Here is a 13847-nt window from a genome sequence, read left to right on the forward strand (position 1 = left end):
TCCTGTTAGGAGCCAAGCCTTGTTAAAGCTTATATAATAATGTCATGTTAAGAATAGATCTAGTTAAGGACCACCCAGTTAAGGGATTGACTACAATACCCTGTTAAAGGTAATACCCTTTTAGAGGTAACCTCAGTGGAGGATTTCAAATCCAAGCTAATGGATCACCTTGTTAGAGGATTTCAACAATAAGCCTTTTAAAGCTTACCCAGTTAAGGGATTTAACCGTTGTAATGGTTAGAGAACAATAGGTTCTTTGCTGATCTGGTAATAGCACTTCCTTGCTTAATCAGATCCTTTTCTTCTCCTATCTTCCTTCACAACATTTTGCAGACAAACCTCCTGGTTTGACAACAATCATACTTAACCAAATTTTCTAACACAATTACAAAACAACTCATCGACCTTATAAGCAAATAAATTATGTCGGTAACACAACACAAACCCTACATATGTCATAGATATTACAAACATATCGGTTCAATCTTGACCGTTAGATTACATAGAAATCAACTACACATTGTTCTAGACAACTTCAACTGCTCCTAGATCACCGCACATTGGATCTTGTAGCTCATCATGCGCTTTTCACTTCATGCTATGCAATTGATCATTCCCAAGATAAACAGTTATCTCTATGCGCTAAATCCACTTCAAAACTCATCATGTGCAACATGCATACGTGGCATCTTTGTCTCCGATCATCATTTGGTCATAGATCATCACAACTGATTCTCCAAGCTCCATTGGTTAGGGTTCTTCTTATCAACTGGTTAGGGTTACTAGTTGATTTCTCTGCTTCAATAATAATATCGGTTTCCTTCACTACTTTACTACCGGTTGCTTTACTGCATCATTACTGGTTGCAATACATCTTCATTACCAGTTACTATTGACATCAATGACAAAACTATACTTCATCAATGCAATCTTCATGCAATGCCAACAATTACGACTCTATTTCCCAGAATAGGCACTAATCTTTAAAGATTTTGAGTGAATTTTAGATGTACCACTACATATATTGTTGATCTCAATTTTCTTATTCTATTTGTAAGAGTATGTATAGGATATAATTCGCTCCCAATCATGCATAAAGTGTCAAGTAACAATGAATTGAGTTAATGTGAAGTCAAATATATGCATTCTACTTAATCTATGTTGGGAGTAACCTGTATTATTGCAATATTAATTCATCTTATTGCAAATTATTTAAATATTGCAAAGGGTCACCCCCTAGGTCCCACAGAGCCTAAAGTGTAAGAGATCATTCAATCTTTGATTGAGATCTTGTTTGTTGGCCACTGATTTGAGTTCTCGTTGATAATATTTGACTCATTATTAGGTGAATTTAGGCAATCGGTTGGAAACACCAACAAATAACATAATATTTTGGGGCTCCAAGGAATTATGTAACTAAGAGAGAAAATATTCTTTAAGGGGGATGTGATTCCTATAATAAATTGATAAGAATAAATAAATATTACACCAAAAGGATTCTATTTTATCACCAAGAACATTAAAATTTTATCTCTAGAGATAAACCTTATCATAGGCCTTATGAAAAATATTTAAGAATACTCGCTAGAAAACATTATTGCCTAATAAAATAGTGGTTGCAAAATAGTTGATTGTGGTAATTATAAGAGACTTAACTACACAAAATGTGAGAATAAATGTGAGTTCTTGAATTGGATCTTTCGAATGCCCCACAAAAAATGGTGGGATACAAGTGCAATTGAAGTGACACCTTATAATAAAAAAGGAACTTACATAGGACAACAAATAATATCAAAACACTCTACACATTTGAGAAAAAATATTTTGCATGTTATAATTAATAGTTCGTAGTGTTCTCTTTGTACATAGGTTAAGTAAATCATTCTCATTGTTCTAACGACTCTCCCTATTATCACAAAAGTATTTAATGTGCGACTAGGATTCCACATGAAAATCTAAGCCAAACATAACATTATACACACTTTTAAGAATTTCAACCTTTTGAGAATATTTGATTTTGCATCATATGATTAATAATTCTTATATTTTTTTTCCACTTCAGCCAAATGAATCCTTATCATTGTTGTAATTCAATTAAAAAAAATAATTGCCTTAAAATTAATATGATATAATTTAAAATAAAAAAATAAAGTATAAAATAAAACATGATATTAAAACACACTCTATGTTATTGATGTGCACTCTTCAATAGTCAAATAATCAATAGCAACTTTACACCCCATTCCTATAAAAAGTGGTGAATAACTTTACAACTTTGACTATTCTTGATTTGAAATATTTTTCTTTAATTTATTAGATTTTATTGTCTTTTTATATGTTTTTCATGTAGGCTTTGCTTGCAACTAGGATCCTATGAGGGGTGTGACAAATTCTTAAAGTTCTGTTTCTATATAGGTCAAACAAATCTTTCTCATTATCATAACTACTCTTGCTATCATCATCATCTAAGTATTCCATGTGGGTCATCATCTAAGAATTTCATGTGGGGTTAGGTTTTCACACAAAAATCTATTCTCTTAAAATAATAGGACATAAATCCAAAGACATAGAGTTTTGTTTACGTATGTGTCTAACAAATCTTTATTCTTGATATAATTCTATTAAAAAAAAAATTCAAAAACTAATATTATAGAAACACTAAGACACAAAATTCAAGCATAAAATAATACTCAAAACACACTGAAATAAGCCACTCTTTAATGATCAAATAACTAATAACAACTTTACATTTCATTCTGGTAAAAAAATAAAAATAAAAATAAAAAATTATTTTTACCTTTGAATATTGGACAAAATTAGGTGAATGAACTGCTATCAGCTATGACTAATAATTCTTAGAATTCTATTCATATATAAATCGAATATTTCGTCCAAGTTATCGTACCCTAGATGCTCAATGTGTGGCCAGGCATCCATTAATCATCTTAGAATTCTATTCATATATGAATCGAATATGTCGTCCTCCTTTTCTATACAGCTGATGCTCAATGTGTGGCCAGGCTTCCCGGCAAGAATATCCGAGTCATACAACCAAAACCCCCATGCCCCAAAATGAAGGGGAAGGTAGTCAAATCTCTTGGGATAGTTGGGAATGTAGTACATAATTCTGACTCTGAAATTTGGATTCTATAACCTCATAGATGCCACAACATTAGAAACTACAGTAATGGAATCTTTGCAAACTAGGGTTACTAACTGATGTTCGAGAAAGATGCGAGGTTTAGCTAAGTGGGATGGCAATGCCTCATTGTTATAAATTGTTTCAAATGGTTTCAATAATTGAACTGAATCAAGGAGAAGATGGAGTTCACAGATTCGCCACTTTACACCACAGTACCAATGCCAATTGCAAAGATAAACAGAGTTTATGGATGCGTATATTTTTGTGCAATTCTGGGGCTTATATATTATCGGATCCATTATATGCCAAGTGAAGGATATGTACCGTGGATGCTGCTATTTTGTGCAGAGCTAGGTTTGGCCTTCCAGTGGGTATTAGAGATGAGCTTCAAGTGGAGGCCTGTGGATCGATTTACCTACCCAGAAAGACTCTCTAAAAGGTAGATAATTAAACAGATGAAATTTGCCCAGATTGTCATATTAGGTTGCTATATTTTTAGATTTAATGGTATAATTTTTTTTTTTCATCAACATGATCCACCTTCCTTCAGAATGAGATAACAAATGACCAACATGTTTATATAAATATGGGTTAGGTTTCTTATAAGATTGAGAAACGTGTTTCCCTGAGAGTAATATGATTATGCTTGTTCATGAACAAGTTTGGGAGGGAGCTACCTCCCATTGATATATTTATATGCACGGCTGACCCTGATAAAGAACCTCCACTGGATGTTTCAAACACTGTATTGTCTACGCTGGCTTTTAATTATCCAATAGAAAAATTGACATGTTATGTATTGGATGATGGAGGATCCCCACTCACCTTTTATGCTCTGTTGGAAGCTTCACGTTTTGCAAAGAGTTGGGTTCCTTTTTGCCACAAGTATTCTATTCAGCAGAGATGCCCAGAAGCATATTTTTCTGAATGTTATGGCAATGAAAGTGACAGCTCGTTCACTACATAATGGGAAAATGTCAAGGTATGTGTAGCTCACAAGAATATTAACACTCATTGGCATTAGTTTGTTTGACTTTAATTGATTATTAATCTTCTTTGAAGAATGGAAAGTTTTATTGAAATTATAATCCCAATGACCCTTGTTTTAAACCTGTCCCGTTTTACCTCCAATGCCTTTAGTCTGTGGAAAACATTTAATAAGTTTGATTCATTTCCGTATACTATTTTTTCTTTACATTACTTGTTTTATAGGTTCCTTCTACTGCAGGTATGGCTAGCCTCTCCATTGAATGGCTTCCCTTTCCTTTAAATGCTGTTACTGATGTAAAATATCATTGCATATTTATTTTTATGTATGCATAAAAGCAGCTGTTCAATATATGGTTTAATTTTTAGTTGAGTATGTTTCAATAATAGTTATATTTATTGATTTAATGTCTAATATTTTCATTAATATTATTCAATAGATGTAATTTTGAAGTTGTCAGTCTTGATGAGAGCATCTATAACTGAATGAAATATATTCTTTAGATCTAAAAATTAACAAAACATGTCATGCCATATCAATGCATCAGTAAAATATACTTAGGGTACAATTATGTATCTAATTTTAACTTTTTTAGGGTCTTTTGTGGACACTTCAACAAAAAGGCATACTTATGTTGCATCGTATATGATGATATGACCCTTAAACCTTAATTGTAATCAGGAGGCTTGTTGTGTAAGCTACTGTAAAACCTTGAGAGATTGAAAAATTTCAGATAAAATATTGAAAAACATGAAAATAAGATACTCAATTACTGAATGACCCTCATTAAATAAAAGTGTCTTTCTTCTTTTTTTCTTTTTTTTTCCTAAAAACAGAGAACAGTGTTCTCTTTGTATGCTCAAATTATCTGACAAAAGGCTTTTTGTTTACTCTGCTACGAAACAGAGCACTCCGTTTTAAACTTTTCTATGTAAAACAGAGCTGAAACTCTCTGTTAATGTGATATCTATAAAACATATTTTGATGTTCATCACTTTTATTATTATTTGTTCGCCTTCCTCTGCCTTTTTCTAGAAGCCTTACAGCTCATGAAATTAATAGATATACTTGATATTGAAATCTGTATAGAAATTGTACGAGGAAATGAAATATTGTATAAATACAAGTGTTGAAAGAGGCATTGCTCCAGAACATAAATATAAAGAAGACTATGGTTTGAAAGAATGGAAACCGGAGATGACTTCACGAGACCACCCGAGTATAGTTCAGGTCAGAAAAATCAATGTCAAAATATTATCTTTAAAATCATATTGTTTCAACTCTTTAAAATTTTGATGGGGAATATTTTTATCAATTTACTTACAGATTTATTAAATAGTTTTGAATATCTCCAATTTATTAAATATTTCTGTGTAATTTTGTTCAAGCCTTCCTACAGATTTTGCTGGAAAGGGTCAAAGACATTAACGTTGAGGGCCATGATTTGCCCAGTCTTGTTTATGTGTCCCGTGAAAAGCGACCTGGACACCCCCATAATTTTAAGGCCGGTGCCCTTAATTTTCTGGTAATAACAAATATCCCTGATTCCATCTCATTTTTCTGTTATGTTGTCTGTGGATTATGATTTGTGTAGATTTTGAAATACACAAACAATACGTAGAAAATTGCTACAGGTTCAAATTGATTACATCATGTCTGGATATAGGACTTCCTTTGAGACTCAATAACAGGGGGATCTCTATGTTGAGATGACAGCCCTTAACTTCAATTGGACTTGTTTGTTCTATGCATCAAGTATGGAACAAATTAAATGCATGAGATGCATCACATACCATCATGCTTCTATTTGATGCCGAGCAAACCCATTTGAAGTGTTAAAAAATCAAACCTCTGAAATTCGCTGTTCAACATTATCATCATTTTAGTTTAATAAATCTATTTAAGGGAGAGGATCTAGTAGTTGACTGTGTTTCAATTATTGTGATAGTAGTTGTTGATTTAATACACATATTAATTAATTTAATGTCCATTTTTTTTAACAACATTGCACTAATAGTTATGAATTTAATATCCATATTGAATGAAATGTACCCTTTAGTTGTAAAAAACAATCAATCATGTGATGACACATCAGCTGCACAAGCATGGGGCCCCTTATGCGCAACTATTGGTCTCACCTATTTTTTGGGTTGTTTTGGATACCTTGACAAAAGGCATGTTGATGTGGCATCATATTTGATGATGTGGCCCTGAAACCTTAGTTATAAGCAGGGGACTTGCCAAGTAAGCTGCTGTAAAAAAATTGGAAGCGATTTGAAATTTTCACGTAAAAATTTTGAGAAATGTGAAATTAAGATACTCAACTACTAGATCCTCTCCCCTAACATAATTTTTTAAAATAAATACCCAAATTTATTTATTTTTCTCTTTCTCAAATATACACTAAAATTTGTTCAGCTTTTTTCATTAAAATCGAGGTTTAGTCTCTACTCCTAGGATATACTAAACAATGGCTCAACCTTCCTTTCATCTCAAATCAGCTTTGACACAATCAATTTCTTCTTGGATGACAGCTCGAATGACCTTTCTTTGACCTGTAAATTCTCCTTTAATCAAATTGTGGATAAATCCTTATTTGGAACAGGTTGACATCTAATTTTCTAAGAACTTTGACGGATGCAAACTAAAGCTTAAAAAAACAAATCAGTCTGCCTTTATCTTTAGCCATTCACAAATGATAGTGTCATCATTTTAACATAATGAATATTTATAGTCTTTCAAATTCAAATTTTGTTTGCCTGCTATTTCTTTTTGCACGCAAACATTTAGGCTTATATAATCTTTTAAACATATTTAAAATTTTTTTTTTCAATTGAATCCATCAATCTACTGCATGGAATTTTTCATTGATTGCTTATTCTACTCTCTATTCCAACATGTCTTTTGATGGTGATTTTTCAATTCACAAGTAGAACAATGATGAAGATCTCAGCAGTTTTCCTTTCTATGTCCTTCTCTTTAGAAAATGAGCAATACATAGATTATATTCTTTCTTCTGATTTGGGTGAATCTGTAACACTTGTAACATATCTCTATCTTTTAACCATATTCAAGACTCTCATTTGGTCTCGTAAATGATTGAACAGACTTTCTAATTCTTGCTCATATTTTTCAACCCTTTTTTTCTATAGTCTATTTTTTTCATGATCTTAAAATAAACATATTTTTTATACCATAATTTGTTATTAATATCACAATCTACAAAAATTATAGATTCAAACATATCCTTACTTTCAACATCACTCTCTTTATCGAAAAAAGTTTTAATTACATCACTTGTATCAAACAAAGAACATAAATCACTTGCTTCACATATTGAAGGCATCAATCTTAGACGCTCATTTTTCTTCCTGCATGTTGCAAGCAATTGATCTAAGTAGGTATTTTTTCTTTATACTTTTCTATTTATCTTTCTAAAAACCAATATTATTATATATTTAAACCACTTTAACATTCTTCCAATTCTTTATTTTCCTTTTTGATTTTCACCAAATTATATTTAGGATCATTTCACATATTAAATTTCCATTTTCTTTCTTCACTATTTCGCCAGTCTTTCTTATTGAAAGAAATAATCTAGATTTACTCGAAACTACCTTTGATTGACAGCTTTCAATCTGCCATCACCTAAAGAACTCTGAACATTTAGCTGATCGAATTCACAAATACCTACGAACTGTCTTATGGTGATGACAATCTTTCAGACTTCTACGACTTTCAAACCTAATCTGATCTCCTTTGGTGGTAGAGGCTAGTAGCTTTGAAAAACTGCAAATCTTTCTCCTTTCTGTCTTTTGGCAACGGCTCTCATACCAAATGTAGATTTTCAATCACACATGAAAATTGCTAAACCAAACACCAAACTGATTTCGTACACACAATGTATCTTTATTTCATTCAACTTGATTACAACATCCCTCGATAGAGATCTTCTTCCTCAGACTTACAGACTTGAAAACAGGGGAACTCTATATATGAATAACAGTCCTAAATGTAGACTGCAACTGAACTTGTTTGTACTATCCATTTAGCATGCACAAAACAAATCACCTAAAATAAAATTCTAATTATAGAACTTAGAAATTTCCTAAACCAAAATCGAAATTGATCCGATACACACAAGGATCTTTCTTTCATTCAACTAGATTACACCATGTCTCGATAGAAATCTTCTTCCTCGTCTTATAGACTTAACAACAGGGGATTTTATATATAAATAAGTCCTAAAAATATACTGTAATTGAACTTGTTTGTTCTATCCATTTAGCATGCACAAATCAAATCACCTAAAATAAAACCTTAAGTATAGAACTCTAAATATATAACGGATTATGCGTTATGCGTGTGATCCATCACATACCTACAGTTATGCGTGGAAAGACAAGGGAAGAATGCCTACTTCAATCACTGTGTTCTCTACATTGGCTGCGGTGCTTGCCTGTTCAACAGCTTCGGCCCTATCGCAGGGTTCTGAAACTTCGATTTTAAAAAATTGACTTATGAAGTTTGAGATAATGTTTTATCTGTAACTAATAATAGCAAATCTTAAACTGAAACATGGTATGCAGCAGTAACACAGGACATGAAGCTAATTTTTGAATCTATCATCCATTCAGGTCGGAATCCTGTGAATGATGCCATAAGCTGAGACAAATACTCTTGTTAGCAATCTAAATGCTAATCAGTTTTTACGGACCACTCTCCTTAAATGTTATAGTCAATTTTATCTTTCAATTTGAGTAAAATGTTATAGATATTTATCTTATTTTTATTGATTAAGATTTATTTTCTATCATTGAAATGAGTGTTCTTTAAAAATTATTAGGTTATACGATGAACAAGATTTTAAGATGCAACACTAAGGATATAAGTTAAATTAGTATAGAGAATAAATTTAACATTGATGTGGATGGTTTAATGAATAGTTTAAAAGTAGTTGTTATTTAATTTCTTATATGAATATATGAAGACAGTTTTTCTAAAATAGAATTATCATAAATAAAGAATTGCATATCATTAGAGGTAGGAGTTAATGATAGTTGATTTTTTTAAGTATGAATGAAAAATTGGATACTAGATAAGCATATGGTTTTTTTTTTAATCGGTAAAGGCAGAGCCGAGATTTATATTAATTTGAATTAATTACAGTAATTTCTTAGCTGAGATTCATAGCATTAAAAACCTATTCTCAGCGATCCCAACAAAACATGGTTTCCACAATAGATAGGAGACCATTAAACTTATGATTTGTCCACTTTTTTAACAGAACCATCAAAATTAAGCAGTCTAAAGAAAATGGAACTAGAAACGTTTATATGGCAGATTCCCAACTACCTAGAAACAGAGAGTTTAAGCATAATAAGAAACCAAAATAAACTTTATACAATTATGTGTTAAGTATCAAGAAGGGAAATTGACACAGCAACGAAAAGAAAGCCTAGCTTGCAGTGGGAGGATCAGGTTGGTGTAGATCAATTCTTGCTCTTCCTCGACCTCTGCCTGCTAGACGACCCCGACCACGACCCGCAACCCTACGGCCTCTGCTTGAACCACCCCCGCGACTCTGTTTAGCTTGGGGCTCTGCATCTACAGCTTTCATAGGTAGGATTCCGTTAAGGCTTGCAAATTGGAAGAGGTCCTCCTCTTTTCCCTGATCCTCCGGATTTTCTCCTAAAAACCGCCATTTGAGATAACTCAAACCAACTCCAGCAAATACTCTGTGTCTGTCCAAATATTTCCCTTTCAAATCCAGTAGGAAAGGGTAGTATTTAATGAGCTCTCTGTGAGCATTGAAGAGGATCCGGTTGCTTGGCCGAGGTGCCCCAGAGTCGTGGAGGGCCTTATTCAAAATTTCTTGGAAATCCTGAAGAATTTCCTCAGGAAAAAGCTCCTTGGTAAGGCTCCAAACAGCTTGCTTGGGTAGCTTTTGGTCCAACAGAGAAGCCACAAATATAGAAGAGATGCAGGTTTTGTCTCACGGGTACTCTTCCCTGCTCAAATGGGCACTACCCAGAATCATCTTTACTGCAAGCAAAACTGGAGGGTCCGCGTGGATGAGGAGACGCTTTAGTCTCAAATCCGTGATCTTTCTGAAAGAGACCTGACGAGTGGAGGCATTGAGGGAAATGGGAGTGTCTGCACCAAAGCATGAGGAGGGCCTTGGGTAGACACTCATAATGAATCCAAACGGTGGCTCAGTAGACATGATGATCAGAGGAAAGAAGACAAGTGAGAAAGGAAAACCATAGTGAATAATGCAGATTTTGCAGGAAAGAAATGAAGGCAGCCTGTAGAAAACGCTTCGACAGGATAATTGGGCGCACACCTCAACACCTAATAATCGGGCATATGGTTTTACAAAGCAAACAAAATAGAATTACACGAAATCTCATATCATTTATGATTCTTTATTACGTTATCACTATAATATTTTCATAGATGATTGTATTTGATTTTCTTTATAGTTAGAAGTTTGATTTACTATGTTAATGAGTCACATGGGTTCTATTTTTATCATGAGAAAATAAAACTATAGCAAGATTCCATTGGTTACAAGCATTTAGAGTGTAACTCAGTTAATTTTTTGATTTTTTAATTTTGTTTGTCATTCAATTACAAGTTCATGGTACCTATTCAAGATTAATTTCTAAGAGTTAAGGCTTTGTCTAAGACATTTTTAATAGGGAGTATAATAAGTTGTTAGGAGTAGAGTGTTTGTGGGACACCAAAAAAAGGTGGAAGTTTGCCTTGGTAATCCCTTTTGAATTTAGCACTCTCTCACCTCTAAATTCTATGATACATGAATCCATTGAAATAGCAAGTGAAATTGGTTAGTGTTTTATTATTGATTTTGATGACTCTTGCATCTCATTTCAACATTATCATTCGAGTTGATACTTAATTAGAATAGTTATGTTATGTACTGATGCCTTTTTAAAAATGTCTTATGAAATGAAAGGTGAATTATAATGAACAATTTAATTAACACGTGGAAAAAAGAGTAATGTTAAATCTAGGTTTAAACAAATGGATACTAATGCGTTTTGTGTTCCCTAAAGTGGGTGTTGATCATAGGATTGGCAAGGGTAGTGGATACCTTCAAAGAAACTATATAGAATGGATGAATACTCATGGTTAGAAGCACATGAAGTAAACCCTAGCCAATGTAAATATAAATTTGAGTAAAAAGTTAAACTCCCTTCAATGATTTTATCTCCCTTAAGATAGGGATTAATTGTTGGTCCTATTGAATTACTTGACACATTAGTAAAGTGAGTTATTTATAATGATGGAAATATTAAGACTAACAATTATGGTCAATTGTACTTGTATTGGATATAATGGTGATGGCTAGTGTGCATGAATAATTATGTCAAAGTAAACATGAACTAGATCTAGAATAAATAAAATACTTACTTGTAACCTTATATATTGTGAATCATTTTTTTATCCACAAGGTAATTAGAGTTTTGTTGTTTAATGTTTTATGAAATTGTGATTGGAGTTATATAATATTAGAATTTATGTGTAATGTTGTTTAGTGGAGGTATGAAATGTGAAATCATGTAATTAAGCATGTAAATATGGATAAGTGTTGAGAACGTTCATTATATTTTAATTTTGGATCTGTACTTGAATGGGTTGTAAAAGGGTGTTGAAAGGTCAATTCTATTGATCTTAGGTCAAAATTAGACCCCTAGGATTTATACCTATGGGTTGGAGACTATGAAGATATGTGATACTATCCTTAGGGCTTAGTACATCCCTTCTTAAGTCCGGAAACCATGTAACAATGAATTTGAAGTTCTTAAAAAAGTGACAAGTCACTCTCCATCCCCCACTCTCCCCCACTCTCCATGGTTCATTAATGAACTTGGGATTCACAACAAGACTCGCAACTGTATGAGCCACCTTGTAAAGGTCGTCGAAAAGAGTATACAAATATGCTTCACACCTCCCCCATTCATTTCGAGTCAAGTTGAATTCCTATATATTATTCGTGTCTTGAAGGGTTTGGGGGTTTCACTTCATTGTTTTTTCTTTTTGGTTTTTATTGCATTCTTGTTGAGTATTAAAATAGAGATTTTGAGAAGGAAAGAGAAGAAGGAAGCTATTGGACTGGACTTCTCAAGCTTGACGTGGAGTTGGAGAAAAGAGACTCACCCCTATGAAATATGTAGAATGATATGTCTCATTTCACCTTACTTTTGTTGAGTTAGTTTATTTTAATTGGACCTGTAATATACCATCACAATGATTGAAAACAAAAAACTTCTTTATTTTAATTGGACCTGTAATATACCATCACAATGATTGAAAACAAAAAACTTCTATCATATCTTGCAGATTTTAGATCCATGTGTTCTCCTATTTCCATTTTTACCAGTATGTGCGTATGCACAAAATGCTCTAGAGTTTATAATTGTTGTGGGAGGAGGCTCTATAAAATCTTGGTGGAATGACAAAAGGATGTGGATGATAAAAGGCGTGTCGTCCTAGATGTAAATTACTTGGAACATCCAAAGTGGGTTTCGAAGTGACAAGCAAAGTGTTTGATAGCGAATCGGCCAAATGATCCGAGGCAGAGATTTTTGAGCTCGGAGTTTCATCTACGTTGTTTATACCCTTTTCTTTCTGGCCACCCTTAAACATCACACACTAAGCGTTGTGGGCCGGTGTGGGCCCATTCCCTTTGCCACCATCCGTTCCTATTTGTTCAAACATTGCTCCCGCACAGTAAGTACGGTTGCTTTCGGTACGTGTTTGGTGACAGTCGGGGGCAGCTTTTATTTCCCAGCTTGTACCAAAATGGGAGCTCTGGCATCAAGGAAAGGCGATTATGGTGAGCTCTTACAGTTGGAAATGCTCTGGCAAACGTAAATGCTCTGGTAAACGTATGCAAAATGTGGAAGCATAGACAACACACTTAACTGTATATTTCCATTTTCATATTATTGATGATTTCTCACCTTTTATTTAAATAAATATTATTTTTTAACTAAACAAATAAATATGATGCTCTAGAAAAGAGAATATATCTTGAGAGGGTGTCATATTTTGTATTTTTTAATTATTAAAGAAAAGTGTCATTTTTAAAAATATAACTTAATATTTTTATTTAAAATTTAAATAAAAACATAAAATGCATTAAAAAATTATGCCACTTTCATGTGCTTCAAGTTCAAAAGTGAGATCAAAAGCTAGTGCTATTCATTTTCTTTATCACGATGTGCCTCGAATTTCACCTAGTTGTATGTCCTTAATTTTATATCAAGTTTTAGTTAATGTAACTCTAGTTCCTTAAATGATAACAATTGAGGCATTATACATTTTTAACATACTAATTTATAAAAAATAACAAATTCCCTTACTCGTATAAAGGGCTTGTTGCAATTGAACAGTTGGTTAAACAAATAATTTTATTGGTCACATCACATGTCAAATTAAAGGTAATAAATGCCTAATGCATGCTAATTTTATGTAATTAAGTTTATGGAGCCTAATCACCCTTAATTGTGCACTATATTGAGCCATTTAATAAACTAGTTTAATGAAGCATAAATGTAGGGATGATAGAAACATAATGTGTGCAACTTTGATTTAATTGGGTTTATGATTGACCTGGCATATTTATTATGAAAATATTCCTAGTAAGCTTTATAACTAGTTATAGATTGTCTCTAAGTTGATGAAAAA

General features: G+C 32.8%; 1 long non-coding RNA gene across 1 annotated transcript; it reads left to right on the forward strand.

The window, feature by feature from the left end:
- The first annotated feature begins 2918 nt into the window (after positions 1-2918).
- Positions 2919-13116, forward strand: LOC131046713 (uncharacterized). Its single transcript, XR_009358446.1, has 3 exons — positions 2919-4124; positions 5220-5360; positions 5530-13116. It is a non-coding gene; the product is annotated as an uncharacterized LOC131046713 (long non-coding RNA).
- The last annotated feature ends 731 nt before the right edge of the window (positions 13117-13847 follow it).

The sequence above is a fragment of the Cryptomeria japonica genome, chromosome 7 (genome assembly GCF_030272615.1).
Source record: "Cryptomeria japonica chromosome 7, Sugi_1.0, whole genome shotgun sequence".
Taxonomy (NCBI): Eukaryota; Viridiplantae; Streptophyta; class Pinopsida; order Cupressales; family Cupressaceae; genus Cryptomeria; species Cryptomeria japonica.